The 15,357-nt window shown below is 41.6% G+C and overlaps 1 protein-coding gene and 1 non-coding gene across 2 annotated transcripts in view; one reads left to right on the plus strand and one right to left on the minus strand.

Moving 5' to 3' along the window:
• LOC126210021 (uncharacterized) overlaps positions 1–15,357 on the minus strand; it is a 131,515-nt gene that overhangs the window by 86,008 nt on the left and 30,150 nt on the right. The gene's annotated exons all lie outside the window — the stretch shown is intronic.
• Positions 5,780–5,851, plus strand: Trnam-cau (transfer RNA methionine (anticodon CAU)). Its single transcript has one exon. It is a non-coding gene; the product is annotated as a tRNA-Met (tRNA).

Consider the following 15,357-nt stretch of genomic DNA (forward strand, 5'->3'; position numbering starts at 1 on the left):
CTTGGAAGAAACCTGAGGCAAAAATTGTGAGACGGAGAACGTCATTACTTGCGAAGGAATACGAGTCGAGCTTGGAACATTTTAGAAGGTGGCTGCTGCACTATTGTTGCTACAATTTGCTAAAAACTTCAAAGAGGAGGACTGCTTCGGAATCGACGCAGGAGAAGGAGCGCAAGAGTAGAAGTTGTCGGTAGAAGAAAGAAGAAATTTCAAGAGAGCCGCTATATCATGACGCACTACAAGCGACCAACCAAAATAATTTACGCGATGTATAACACGAAACACGGACTGTGACTTTGCTATTTCGTGTACTTACGAGTGGAATTTGACCGAGCATGTTATGTACAACAAACTGTGATTTATGTTCCGTAGGACCAGCAACGTATATGTGACGTATTTATGAGGAGTGTCCATCCCTTTTGCGACGCTATGTTAATTTTTATTTCTTTCGCTTTCACTGCAGATCTGCCAGAATGCCGTTACCGAGTGACCTGCGGTAAAAAGTAGATCATTATTTTCATTATACATATTTATGTGTAGAATGCGAGGTGTCTCTTCTTTCGGACATGTCGCAAAGAACAGATAGCACGTAGAATCCGCAGCGGTGATACATATTATGTAAACTGAAGCCCTTACAGAACGAAGGAATGGACTTGCCCGGTCTCCAGGATGGGAATGTGTTTCGCGCAGAGGCCACGTTGTCTTGCGTGACCTGTGTCAACAACCTACCCCGCCTCTTGTGTTGCTGTATCGTACAAGATGAACCCCCAACTTAACATCATGTTAAAGTGCACCACATGTAAAGAACACTATCAGTATTTATTAAGACAGTAGCTGACTGTCCCACAGTCGCCGCACTTGGTATACTTCTGGCTGCGAGAGCAAACTTTTTTTTTTGTTTTCAGCCAGAATTATACCGTAGGACGATATAAAGTTCTCGATACTTCACTGCATTCCGTAAAATATTTACATATATGTAACATTTATGCGCCCCACATACAAACTGTTTAATTCTTGGCTGGGATTACATCCTCTGCGAAGGGGAAATAAATTAATATGGTTCCGATCACCCAGTTCAAACCCAGGTTTTCGTGAGGTTTCCTTTGGTTGTAAGGCGTATGCCGGAACTGGTAAGCCCCTCCCATTTATTTGGCTGAATAGGACCGCACCTCTTAATGGGCAGATCACGAACAGCACGCTCCAGTCCAACAAATAGAGAATGAAAAACAAAGAAAAGTAGAGTTTATGTATGAGATAGCATAACAATAATAATAATAAATAAATTAAATTAATTTTCCTCATTAATTTTCATTCTTACCAAATTAGTTATCACATACTGAGTAACGAATACCAGCTGGAATATCACCTGACTGCCAACACGTTTCCTCGGTAAATGCAAGATTTACTATTCGACCGTACAGTACTTGTATAGCACTTTGTTAGTACCGATTGTTTGTATTTCTTTTTCCAGACTGTATTGTTCTGCATAAGGAATAGTAATTTGGGCATTTTCCATCGAAAGAGATGCTTTAGTGACGATCTGAAGGGGTCCTCACATGGTTGTATCAAAAGGTAAGATCAATCCTAGAGGAGATGATAGAGGACGTTATTTGCAGCATAAAATGTTATATTTGTGCACAAAATGTTATATTTGCATGACATTTTGCACGTCACACGTTGCTGGCCGTTGTGTGACTTTCTTTAGCTGCCATTTGTGTACGATTCTGTAGCTAAGTACAGCATTTGGTGTTTCTTTTGTTAAGCATTGTGTGGACAAGACTGCTGAAGTGGTTAATTGCAAAGGTGAAGTCCGTGGTGAACGTCCACAATGCTAACTAATGAGGAATATCGGTACATCCACCTCACTTATGGTTTCTGCAATGGTAATGTGACAATGGTGAAAGAGAATATGGAGAGAGTTTTCTGCAACGACGCCATCGAAAGAGATGGATATTTCAAGCACTTCACCTATGCATGGGAGATACAGGAATGGTATGCGCGACTTGTTGGACTACCTCACTCATCTGTTTAGCCAGTACTTGATCGGGAACGTCTTCATCTGTACCATCAGAACTCTGTGCAACAACTAAAGCCACAAGATGGTGGACGTCGTCAGTGCCTATTATAGACGATTACAGCCCAACTTCGCGGACCACGTCTTACGGACTAACGAGTCAGGTCCACAAGAAATGGTGTTAAGAACAGAAACAATTTACACATCAATGCTGACGAGAATCTTCGTGCAACTCGTCCCATTTTATTCCAAATGAACTTATGGGCAGATATCCTCGGTAGTGCACTGTTTGGCCCATTCATAAGGGAGGACATAATTTGGGGGAGGGGGGAAGGTTGTTGACTTATTGCATATCTTAGAAGGCGTGCTGTCAACATTACTGGATGACATGCCCCTACAGACAAGGCAACAGCTCTGATGTCAAGTAGATGGCGCTCCAGCGCATCTCCGATTACTAATACGACAACGGTTCGACGACAGTCTCCGAGCTATACGGCTTGGAAGAAGCTGGCGGGTTCCTTGACCAGCACGGTCCGCCGACTGGCACCAATGGACTTCTTTCGGCAATGGCTATACGTCAGCAGGGTTCTGGTAACCTGCAGACTGCGTGTCTGAAGGTTGTGTTCGTCCGATGGGACTAAGTCAAACTAAGTACAATGACTTGTATTAATGTAATTATTACAGGAATTAAATGAATAAAATAAAATGAATAATATGTGAAACGTTAACCGAGACTGGAACTGAAAGCTAAGGGAAGCTCCAAAACGGTGACAAAGACGGAAAAATTTTATTGACGCTTTTTGTTCCAAATAAGTGATTGGTCTTACCTTTTGTTACACACTGTAATTATAGTATTGCCCAATAACGGCAATTCCTGCCGAGACCGGGAGGAATTCAGTTCTCTCCGAACGAATTTCCGCAAAGAACTGCAAATAAATGGCAAAAATGTCAGGGAATGTGGTGGAGGATGTAAGGGTACATTAAGGCACAATGCGGTACATTGAGAAATGAAATTCCTGCCACGTACCTCGCTGGCCACCATAGCAGACGAAACTGAAGATCACGATGTCAAGACAGTAAGGAAGAATGTTTATTTTTATTGTAGCAGTTTTCAGAACTGGCAAATAGCATGAGGTCATCCATCCAATGAGCGTACATGCTTTTTCACCCCACACACGTGAGACCCTGGAATCTTTCAATCAGTAATCACTAAACGATTGCTTTATTTCGTTTGCATTGTAGCAGTTGCTAGGGTTGTTTCCTGTTCCATTATTGTAGTCTTATCCTCACAATCACTACGTGAGCGATACGTAGCGGATTGTAGTATGTTCCTAGAATAATTATTTATAGCCGGCTCTTGAAACTTCGGTAAAAGGCTTTGTCGGAATAGTCGACGTCTATCTTCAACAGGCTTCCAGTTCAGTTCCTTCAGTATCTCTGTGATACTCTCCCACGGATTAAACAGACCTGTGACCGTTTTTACTGCCCTTCTCTGTATACGTTCAATACACTGTGTTAGTCCTATCTGGTACGTATACGTTCAATATACTGTGTCAGTCCTATCTGGTACAGTTCCACGCACTTGGGCAATATTCTAGAACCGGTCGCACGAGTGAATTGTAAGCTATTTCCCTTGCAGACTGATTGCACTTCCCCTGTATTCTCGCAATAAACGAAGTCTACCACATGTTTTATCCAAGACTGAACGTATGTGACCATTCCATTTAATATCCTTACAAAGTGTTACACCCAAGTATTTGTATGAGTTGGCCGATTCCAACAGTGACTCACTGATATTTTAGTCATAGGATTCTATGTTCTTTCGTTTTGTGAAGTACAAAATTTTACGTTTCTGAATATTTAGAGCAAGTTGCCAATCTCTGCGCCACGTTGACGTCCTACCAAGATCTGACTGAATATTTATGCAGCTTCTTTCAGATAGTACCTCTGCATCATCTGCAGAAAGCCTGGTTTTACTATTAATATTGTTTGCGAAGCCATTAATGCACAATGCGAATAGCAAGAGTTCCAACACACGGGGGGGGGGGGGGGGGGGCGCACATCCGAAGTTACATCTGATGATGACTCTCCATCCAACATAACATTCTGCGTCCTCCCTATCAAAAAGTCTTCAATCCAGTCACAAATATCACTTGATGCATAGCTATAGTACTGAGTCAAATGCTTCTCGGTAATCACGAAACACTGCATCTACCTGGTTGCCTTGATCCAAAGCTTTCAGTGTATCCTATGAGAGAAGTGCGAGGCTTTTCGAAATCCATGCTGGATGGCACTGACAAGATCATGATGTTCAAGATTCATCATTATGTTTGAGCTCAGAATGTGTTCTAAGATTCTACAACAAATCGATGTGAAGGATACTGGACGGTCGTTTTGTGGGTCACTTCTACTACACTACTTGTATACGGGTGTGACCTGTGCCTTCTTTCCAAGAAGTGGGCACTTTTTTTTGTTCGAGGGGTCTACGATGGATTATTGTTAGAATAAGGGCTAACCCAACCGCAGATTCAATACAGAATCTGACAGGGAGTCTATCGGGGCCTGGAGCTTTGATCTGTTTTAATGATTTCAGCTGTTTTTCGACACCACTGACACTAGTACTTATTGCATTCTTCTTTTTAGGGATAGGAGGATTAAATCAGGCAAATTATCCTCGATTTTCCTTTGTAAAGGAACATTTGAAAACGGAGTTAAGCATTTCAGCTTTTGATTTACTACCCTCACTTTCAGTTCACGATTTATGCTTGTGCTTTACAAGGAAATCAACTCGGTTGTGACACGTCCGAGTTCCACATTGCCGAGCGCCGACGTTTTCGTTACGATGGCAGAGGTCGACTGACGCGTCGGGCATATATAATGGGAAATATTATTGTGCCGTAATATACATCATTTTTATGCCTTACAACATGAGCCACGCCTCGGAAAAGCCACGCTACGACAAACACAATTTTACTCACCACGTGTATGTTTCACACAAGTAAATGATATAGGCACGGTAACATATCGAGAAAGGTGCAACAGTAACCGATTTGGTTCATTGTTTACCTGACTTAAGGTATAGTTATGTGTGTGGTTCGGCAGTATACTGGAGAGTGCATTTCTGCATATATTTCATACACTAGATTTTAACCGCATTTCTATTTCTACACACGGAAAAAAACATACATGCCTTCAAACTTGTCTCGTCCTGTAATCGAAAAGAAAAACAACTGTTGTTCACAGATAGAAAGTAGGGGAGCAATTTTGATCTGAAAATAGTAATACTGTTGAGTACCACATGCGCGTGACTGATACGTGATCTGAATTACGGTTATCGATAGTCTGTCTCATTTAGTGCTAAATATTTAGAACCATATTTTACGTATGTTTACGAGCGTCTTTGTGGTGAGATAGGCTTCATCCAACTTCTGATGCTACAGTATTTCCCACAAATTCCAAGCTACTATTTACATTTTTATGCCTTTTAATTAGAGCAAAAGGTCAAGATAATGCATAAAATGAGATAATAACAACACGACTTTGTAAGTCAGCAGCCGTAACTGAATAATTATTTATCACTGCAGCTTCCTCGCTTGATAATGTTCAACTAGCAAAAGATTTCTGCTTTTTTGTGATCAACGTGGGCATGAAGATATGATGAAATTAAACGGTGCAACTATGAAAACCTCAGTAATAAACACATTAAATCAGACCTACAATTGTACTGTGTGGTAAAAGTAATGTAGACGCCTATTGCCTGCGTGAAGCAGAGTGGCGCAGTGGAAGCGTGCTGGGCCCATAACCCAGAGGTCCGTGGATCGAAACCACGCTCTGCTAAATTTTTTTTTTTTTTTCATCACCATATTTTTCTAATTTACGGTCTACATGACAAAAGATAGTTACAAATTAAGCATGACTGTTTTTCCACAAACAATACGAACTGAATACTCATAAATGCATGATCGACATATGAGATATATGAATGATTATAGGAATTTCTGTTAACTGAAATAATATTCTTATAGCACTACGTCTTTCAGAAAAGTGGACTTCTGGCATTAAGTGTAGGTAAATTAGTACCATAAATGCAAAAGCAAGGGAGATCACAAACGGCAATTTCTGGAACCTCACATGGTTCAGAGCGAAACTGATTCACAACCAAATTACGTCTAGAATTTGACAGGGACTCCATGTAGCCCTATGAGCTTATTTCGTTTTAGTGATGCGAACTGCTTTTCAATACCAACCGTACTAATTACTACTGCTTTATTCAGCAGGCCACAGAAAATACTCTTCCGTCCGTAAAACACTTCTCTCGCAAAAGCTAACTTTGTTTTAATTACTGTATTAACTGAAAAGGACCCGCTTCGCTTTATCTAGCAACACATTCCTGATGTTTCTCTTCGGAATTTCTTGGCACCGCAGAGCACACCTGATCCAATTTGCCAGTGACAACGTATTTGTGTTTGATGTAGTGCTGAGTGCGATCACAACGGAATGTTCCACCTGTCAAGCTGTGATCTCTGCTTCTTCTGATTTCCACTCCTCATACACTAGTGTTTTGTTCATGCACTTTCGGTCAGAGGATTTCACGAATTCCACTCACCGTAACTATACTTCATTTTGTAATATCTCCGTCAGTTTCTCTATATCCACTTTCGAATTTCTCATGCGCTCCTCTTCTCTTATTTCATCTCGTTGTTTTCTTCTCTTACGCTTTCTCTCAGTCTATACATCCTCTTTCGTTGTGAAGCTAAACCTACATCTGGCTCTTCATCTGTTTCATTTCTTCGCTGACCTTCCTCTTTCCTTCTTTCAGTTCATCGCAGGTACGTTTTTATGCTTTTGGCATCCTGTTAAATGTTAATATTACTTAACACACTAAAATTCCGCTTAATTCATCACATGAGCAACTTAATTTCACTTTCTGTCACTTTTTCTTGATCCACTTTAATCGCTTTCCAAAAGTATACTGACATATGCATCTCCCCATACGTCTGAGTTGTAACGTAGCCCCACAGCAAAAGGAAAGTGGGACACTGGATGGTTCAAATGGCTCTGAGCACTATGGGACTCAACTGCTGTGGTCATCAGTCCCCTAGAACTTAGAACTACTTAAACCTAACTAACCTAAGGACATCACACATATCCATGCCAGAGGCAGTATTCGAACCTGCGACCGTAGCAGCCGCACGGTTCCGGACTGCGCGCCTAGAACCGCGAGACCACCGCGGCCGGCGGGACACTGGAGAACCTTCTCGAAATACTAGAATATTGTAGAAGATTATAGAATGTTTTCCAACTTTTTGAAAGATTCTTGAATATTCTAGAACGTTGTCGACGCTTCTGGAACATTTTGCAACAGTCCAAACATGCTACAACATTCTGAAGCATTCTAGAAGGTACACTACACTCAATATCGGCCACTTCGGCTCTCGATTCCTAGATGCTTTACTAGTTTCCCAAAGGAGATCAAAAGTACGATGCCCTCTTTTGACCCCAATATGATCCACCAGCAACTGAGCTGGTGTCCAGGGGCTGCTGGTCAGCGTTTGTTCGCCCAGCTAATCCTTCTATGGGCCAAAACCACAGCAACTTGAGGGATGACCAAAATTCATGACACAGAGACACAAGAAAGAAAAATTCTTAGAAAAATGTGCCGCGCTATTCCACGTGTTTGGAACTTGGGTCAGACAACCAATAAAGGAACTCTACGAGACCACTGACAACATCACAGCTCAATTTAAGAAAAGACGCCTGAGGTCTACGAACACATGTGCAAGATGGATGAAAACAGGTTCACAGAGAAGGTTTTTAGCGTTGTCATTGATGCAACAAATTAAACATTAATTGGGTGAAAGAAACATAAGACGACGTGCACTATTGAAATTGTCAGGAGGAGAAGTTGAGGGGATAAAACAATTCTGAAGAAAAATAATAAACTTGAACAAAAGGGAAAAAAAAACTGTCGGGTGAAATGAGGAAAAAACACAGTGAACTAATGAAGAGGTTTTGGAAGAAAAAAAGCTGCGACTGGCTCAAGTTCACACGCTCTCCTAAAGCATTCTTGGTTACATATCATGTTACTTTGCACCCTAGGAACTTCAGTTTACCAACTTGTTCCACAAATTCATCGGAAATTTTTCGCGTTTATCGGGACAGCATGGCCCATTCGAAGCTTCTTCGTCTTTTTGTGCTGCACTTTCAGTATTAGACCAAGTGTGATCTATTACGATTCCCGTCTTTTTCTCGGTCTACCCGGATCTCTTTTACATTGTGGCTTAAAAGTTCTTCATATGATGTGATAGTCTCTCTGGATACATTCTTTGTAGATGGTCAATCCATTTCTTTCTGTTTTCGTTCAGTTTTCCTTCCACAATCCAAATTTTCAACTCCTTTCGAATATCTTCATTTCGTATTTCATCTAATCTTTTACGCCCCTTCGCCGCTCTAGTAAATCTCATTTCTATTACTTGTATTTGTTTTTCTTGTCTTTTATTGAATACCCAAAATTCACTTCCTTATATGGTAATAGGACTGTCAGTGTGACTGTTTTACAGAATTTCAGTGTTATCTGATTCCGTGTTTTGTGCTTTGCCCGTGTTTGCTTCTTACTATATATTATGGAAATGTTGTTTTGCCTTGAGCAAACGCAAATCCTTGTTACATCAATAACCAAACGTTTTTCGAAGAAGTTTCTCTATCTTCAGTGGCTCATTATTTCTCCGTCAAATAACATATAAAGAATTCTGAGATTGTGGTATCGATATTAATAATGGTAGTCACAGAAAAATATAAACATCATCATCATCATCATTTAAGACTGATTATGCCTTTCAGCGTTCAGTCTGGAGCATTGTCCCCATTATAAAATTCCTCCATGATCCCCTATTCAGTGCTAACATTGGTGCCTCTTCTGATGTTAAGCCTATTACTTCAAAATCATTCTTAATCGAATCCAGGTACCTTCTCCTTGGTCTACACGGGCTCCTCCACCCTCTACTGCTGAACCCATGGGTCTCTCGGGTAACCTTACTTCTCCCATGCGTGTAACATGACCCCACCATCTAAGCCTGTTCGCCTTGACTGCTACATGTATAGAGTTCATTCCCAGTTTTTCTTGGATTTCCTCATTGTGGACACTCTCCTGCCATTGTTCCCATCTACTAGTGCCTGCAAATATAAACAGAACAGACATATATATACCTTAGTGCTACATATTGATGATGCGACTGTCTAGCAGTTTGCTCCAGCTTGTCAAAGGCAAGTGATTAAGGTTTTGCATTGTATATTACGTAATTTGCCGAAATGTTTGTCCTAAAATGAAGTTATCGCTTTTTCCTTCTGTTCTGATGTTACATTATAGTACTTATGCCGTTAAATTACATTCTGCTGTCAACAGTTGCTGTTTTATTCTTTAACTATCGTTTTTTAGGTTAAAGCCAGTGCTGTTTTTCTGGGGGAACGCTGGGGGATGCGTACCCCTAAACTTTTTCGTCGACAAAGTAATTTTTTTACGACGCTGAGAACTTGGAAGAGTGCCAAAGATTTATTTCACTGGCGTAAATTTTTTATTTCATTTTTTGTGTTCGTAATTGCAATACGAACGATACCAGTGCAGTTTTTGTTGGGAAAATCGATGCCATTGACTGTTTCAAGCATTTCGAAGCTGCGGCACCCGTTCTCGACAACTGAATCGCTGGCAGCCAGTTCGACAAGCATGTAGTGCCCTAGCCCGCTAATAGTGGGCGATGGTAGTGCTAAAAGGATATGCGTACGCTCAAATCGCATGCTTCATTTGAGGTGATGTAAACGGAAGTGTTCGATACCACATTCTCTCGCATGTTTGTGTTTTTCTCGGTATCGCTTGCTTCATTTGAGCTGTAAAGTCAACTGAAAAGTCTGATACATTTTTTTTTTTTTTTTTTGTAGCTCGACATGTTGATGACGTCATGGTTAAAAGCAGGCGGGTGGCATCCCATGCTTCAGTTATAACTAATTTTCGCTGCATTATATCCCATGTCGGAGTACCCTCAAACTTTTTTTAGAAAAAAAGGCGCTGGTTAAAGCACTAGTTTCGGAAATGTTGTGGAGATAAGTTGATTATGAATGGGTTTTGTAAATTGGTTGAATGGGGAGAATAGGGAGGGCAGCTGCGTGTACTTACATTTTATTTATTTTTTGGTGCTATTCAGCTTTATCTGCATATCTGTCCGGTTTGAGATTATTACCAATAAACTCGAAATTTTGTAGGAAACCCGCTCCTATGTTGGAGTTACGAAATTAGTTTTATTTGGTCCCCTTTCTTTGTGATATGGATAGGCCTGGACAGCCGTTTTGACGTCACAATACGCGTTGTATACCTTCAAAAAGTCTCCACATTATAAGATCATCAGTACATAGGGCCGATATTAGCTTAAGCGAACTGTTTAGTTGTAACCCAGCGTTTATCCTAAATTCCAACTGCGAACTGCATGGTCAATGTAAATACCGAACAGCGTAGGGTATAAACAACAGACTTGTCTCACTCCTTTATTCGTTTCTGCATGTATGTCGCTTATATCCAAGATCATTGATGCTTATGTATACAGACTTTTGATATCTGAAACAAGCTGTTAAGAGCAATCTATATGCTTCATTATTCTCCATACATATTCTCTAACCACATTTTCGGAAGCCTTCTCATAATCCATGCAAAACAATGTGTGTCTGTATTGTCGTAAAATAAAAACTGCATCAGTCTTTTATTTTCCCTTTCTAAAAATGAGCTGTTCTCCTAGGTAAACATTTCTGCTGTTGTTTTCAGGCTTATGTTTAAAGTTCTTTCATTAGGTTTATAACACTGTTTGGAGTCCACCATTGCCTGTCTGGACGTCTGGTACAACAATCGCTTATGATATTTTCTGAATAAAGGGAGCCTAGGTTACAAAATTAGGGGCGAGACGGCCTTTGTTCAAAAAATTAAATTGATGTGCAGTGTCAAGTAAGCTTTTCCCTTAGTAGTTTTCACGTTTATCTTTTTCTCCTTTCTTATATGTCGATATTAGTTTTGTTTCCTTCCAATTTCGTGATCCGTCTATTAGCTCCCAGCAGTTTGTAAACAAGTGTAACAATTTAAGGTGTAATGAATCCTTCACATATAATTAACTCCGTATTTATTTCATCAAAACCTGCTGCTTTTCAATTTTTTTGTGATTTTTAAAGCTGCTTTGAACTTTTGTATTGTTACGTCATTTGGCCTTTTACTCCTGTTTCTCGATATTTTACTTTCGTCTGTTTCATACCTTCCGTTTTTAGTCTTTCGTAATATTATTCAAAGGGACTGTATCCTTTTCTGTTACATTTGACGTTTTCAAAGCTTCATATGCGATCTGCTGATGGCCATAAATATCACGTTCTGTAGTACTTATGGGAATACAGGATGAAACAAAATTATACCGACAAGACTTTGAAGGTTGTTCAGGTATGTTTCCTGAATATATTGGTTCACGGGGCCCGTGGTCTCCAGTTGCTCGTTACAGATTAATTGCATCTCGTTTGATTTGTTAACCGCATTTATTTTTATACCAAAGAAATTGGTACACCTGCCTAATATCGTGTAGGGCCCCCACGAGCATGCAGAAGTGCCGCAACACGACGTGGCGTGGACTCTACCAATGTCTGAAGTGGTGCTGGAGGGAACTGACACCGTGAATCCTCCAGGGCTGTCCACAAACCCGTAAGGGTACGCGAGGGTGGGGATCTCATCTGAACAGCACGTTGCAAAGCACCCCAGATACGCTCAATAATGTTCATGTGTGGCAAGTTTGGTGGCCAGTGGAAGAGTGTTCCTGGAGCCACTCTGTAGCAATTCTGTACGTGTGGGGTGTCGCATTGCCCTAGTGGAATGGTCCAAGTCCGTCGGAATGCGTAATGGACGTGAATGGATGCAGGTGACCAGAAAGAATGCTTACGTACGTGTCACCTGTCAGAGTCGTATCACTCCAGCTGCACACGCCCCACACCATCACAGAGCCTCCACCAGCATGAACAGTCCCCTGCTGACATGAAGAGTACATGGATTCATAAGATTGTCTCAATACCCGTACACGCCCATCCGCTCGATACAATTTGAAACAAGATCCGTCCGACCAGGCAACATGTTTCCAGTAATCAACAATCCAATGTCGGTGTTGACGGGCCCAGGCGAGAACAGCTTTGTGTTGTGCAGTCATCAAGGGTACACGAGTGGACGTTCGGCTCCGAATGGCCATATCGATGATGTTTCGTTGAGTGGTTCGCACTGACACTAGTTGATGTTCCAGCATTGAAATCTGCAACAATTTGCTGAAGAGTTGCATTTCCGTCACGTTGAACGATTCTCTTCAATCGTCGTCGATCCCGGTTGTTGCAGGATCTTTCTCCGGAAACAGCAATGTCGGAACATTGATGTTCTACCGGATTCGTGACATTCACGGTACACTCGTGAAATGGTCGTACGGGAAAATCCCCACCTCATCGCTACATCGGAGATGCTGTGTCCCATCGATCGTGCGCCGACTATAACACCACGTTCAAACTCACTTAAATCTTGATAACCTTCCATTGTAGCACCAGTAACGGATCTAACAACTGCGCCAGTCACTTGTTTTCTTATACAAGCGTTGCTGACCGCAGCGCCGTATTCTGCCTGTTTACATATCTCTGTATTTGAATATGCGTGGCTATACTAGTTTCTTTGGCACTTCGGTGTGTACCTATATTGGACTGAAAATATCTGAACAACTGTGAAGATATCGACAGTATGCGGTGTGTGTCTTGTCTGGAAACAAACTTGTTCCATTCGCTCACGGTACTTATTGTTGACAACTGTTTAACGCACACTTTATTCTTCGCCCTGGAGCCTGCATCCAGTACAGTTTGGCCCTGTCTGGGGTCCGTTTATCTGGCAGTGCTAGTTGAACGCTAACAGAGATACACAACAGTACTATGGAAAGGTTTACTGATGAAGAATGGTTCAAATGGCTCTGAGCACTATGGGACTTAACTTCTGAGGTTATCAGTTCCCTATAACTGAGAACTACTTAAACCTAACTAACCTAAGGACATCACACACATCCATGCCCGAGGCAGGATTCGAACCTGCGACATAGCGGTCGCACTGAAGCGCCTAGAACCGCTCGGCCACCCCGGCCTGCACTGACGAAGAGCTGGCCGATGTCCACCTCGTGGCGTCACTGAATGCAGCGGAAAAGCAGCACGCGACGACTGTTACGTTGAGCTATTGGCGGAGCGACGGCACATCAAAGTATTTTTGCATCCGAGGATTTCTGCATTGCTCTGTGTATTTTGTTGTCAGTTGGACTGCGTATTGCAGGCTCTGTATTTTCACAGAAACGAAGATAACTGGTGTAACAAAATAGTATTCCTCTGGAACGAGCCACTGGAAAACACAGATTCCTTATCCGTGCGTGCACGACAGTGCACGGTACCAATATACGTATTCCAAAATGCTGCCCTCGAAAATGTGATTTTTCAGGAGATCATATCTCAGGTTCTGCTGATGACAGAGGTAAGGGGTCGAGTACTTTGGATAGTCCTTGGTCTAGCGACCAAGCGGGCTGCACTCAGCCCTTGTGAGGCAAACTGAGGAGCTCCTTGATTGAGAAGCAGCGGCTCCGGTCTCGCAAACTGACATACTGCCGGGAGAGCGGTGTGCTGACCACGTACCCCTCAATATCCTCATCCAGTGACGCCTATGAGCTGAGGATTACACGGCGGCCGATCGGTACCGTTGGACCTTGATGGCCTGTTAGGGAGGAGTTTAGTTTTCTTGGTCTTTTCAACACTACACACAGCCTCCAGCCCAGGCAAATTGAGCGAATCGGTTGGTTCTTTTGCATTAGGTATGGTCCAGGGCGAACCTTAGGCGGCTTCTAAAAGCACCATTTCTTCATGGACGGTGTCTGACAAAACCCCATAAAAATTATGATTTTTTGGTACGAAAAGCACCAGTTTGGGGGGGGGGGGGGAGGATGGCCGCTTCTGTAATTTCTATTTGTGGCAGACAGTCGAAAATTCGAAAATTTTTACCATTACGTTCTTAAGATGATATCCTCGGGCAACTCCGGATATTGTTTCGCTATCGTTATCCGTTTCCGAGTTGCAGAGGCTGAAAGTTACTCTACTCATTCAAAAAAAGTGCAAAAACCGATTTTTAGCCGCTTTTGCACCGTGGGTAGCAGTATCTAAATAACTAACTGTAGCAAAAATCAAATGGCTCCAAACAGTATGGGACTTAACATCTGAGGTCATCAGTCCCCTAGACTTAGAACTACTTAAACCTAACTAACCTAAGGACATCACACACATCCATGCCCGATGCAGGATTAGAACCTGCGACCGTAGCAGTGGCGCGGTTCCGGACTGAAGCGCCTAGAACCGCTCGGCCACAGCGGCCGGCAAGCATAGCAAATGACTCAAATTTTAACTGTACGTTCTTTAGATATTAATGTAGAAATGCCGTTTTCCCGTTTTCGAAGACCAGTATCCGTTATCAAATACAGCTGAAAAATAATTATTTTTTTGTGTCCCAAAACTACTAATTGCGGCGGTGTTATGTCGATGATTTCTGTTCATCGCAAATCTTCGGAATTTTTGCCATATGTTCTTAATGTGATATTCCCGGGCAACCTTAGAACTTCTTTGATATCTTCGTCCGTTACCAAGAGCCAACGGTTCGAAGTCACTTACGCATGTAAAATATGCATGTAATATCCGGTGTGAGGCGTGAATGTAGTTTTAACTGACGTAGTGAACACGTGGTGAAGTTCTAGGCTCATCGCAAGTGTTCTGAGTTTACCAAAGTATGTTTTTAGTCAGGATTTTTTCACCAGTAATTCTTTTCTCTATAATGAGCACTCTAGCCTGCAGAAATACATTCATAGTGGTACACCAGTGACAAAAAAAAGGCCTAAAAAGGACTTAACATGCCTGAAAAGATCTTAAAATGGTTGTAAAAATTATGTAAAACCATAAATATTGCGAATTCAGTAAAATATTTCTAATAACATTTTTACTCTTTTAAGAAACAAATCATAAACCAGGCGTTTTCGATGAATTGCGGTTGATGAGCAATATATCCAGAAAAAAATGAAAAGCATATAATTTTGTTTTTAGCTTATATTACCTGAACTTATTTCATGTTTATAGGTGTCAACGTGCGTAAGTGTGCCGAAGTATATAAATAAACTGTCAAAACTTTACTGAACTACAGAACTCGTTTCATATAAGTGGCACGCCGGCAACAGTAGGGAAAAGAAGGGAACAAGCGGAAAAATGCTCCTGGGTTAGCGCAAAAAGTG

The sequence above is a fragment of the Schistocerca nitens genome, chromosome 10, assembly GCF_023898315.1.
Source record: "Schistocerca nitens isolate TAMUIC-IGC-003100 chromosome 10, iqSchNite1.1, whole genome shotgun sequence".
Lineage (NCBI taxonomy): Eukaryota > Metazoa > Arthropoda > Insecta > Orthoptera > Acrididae > Schistocerca > Schistocerca nitens.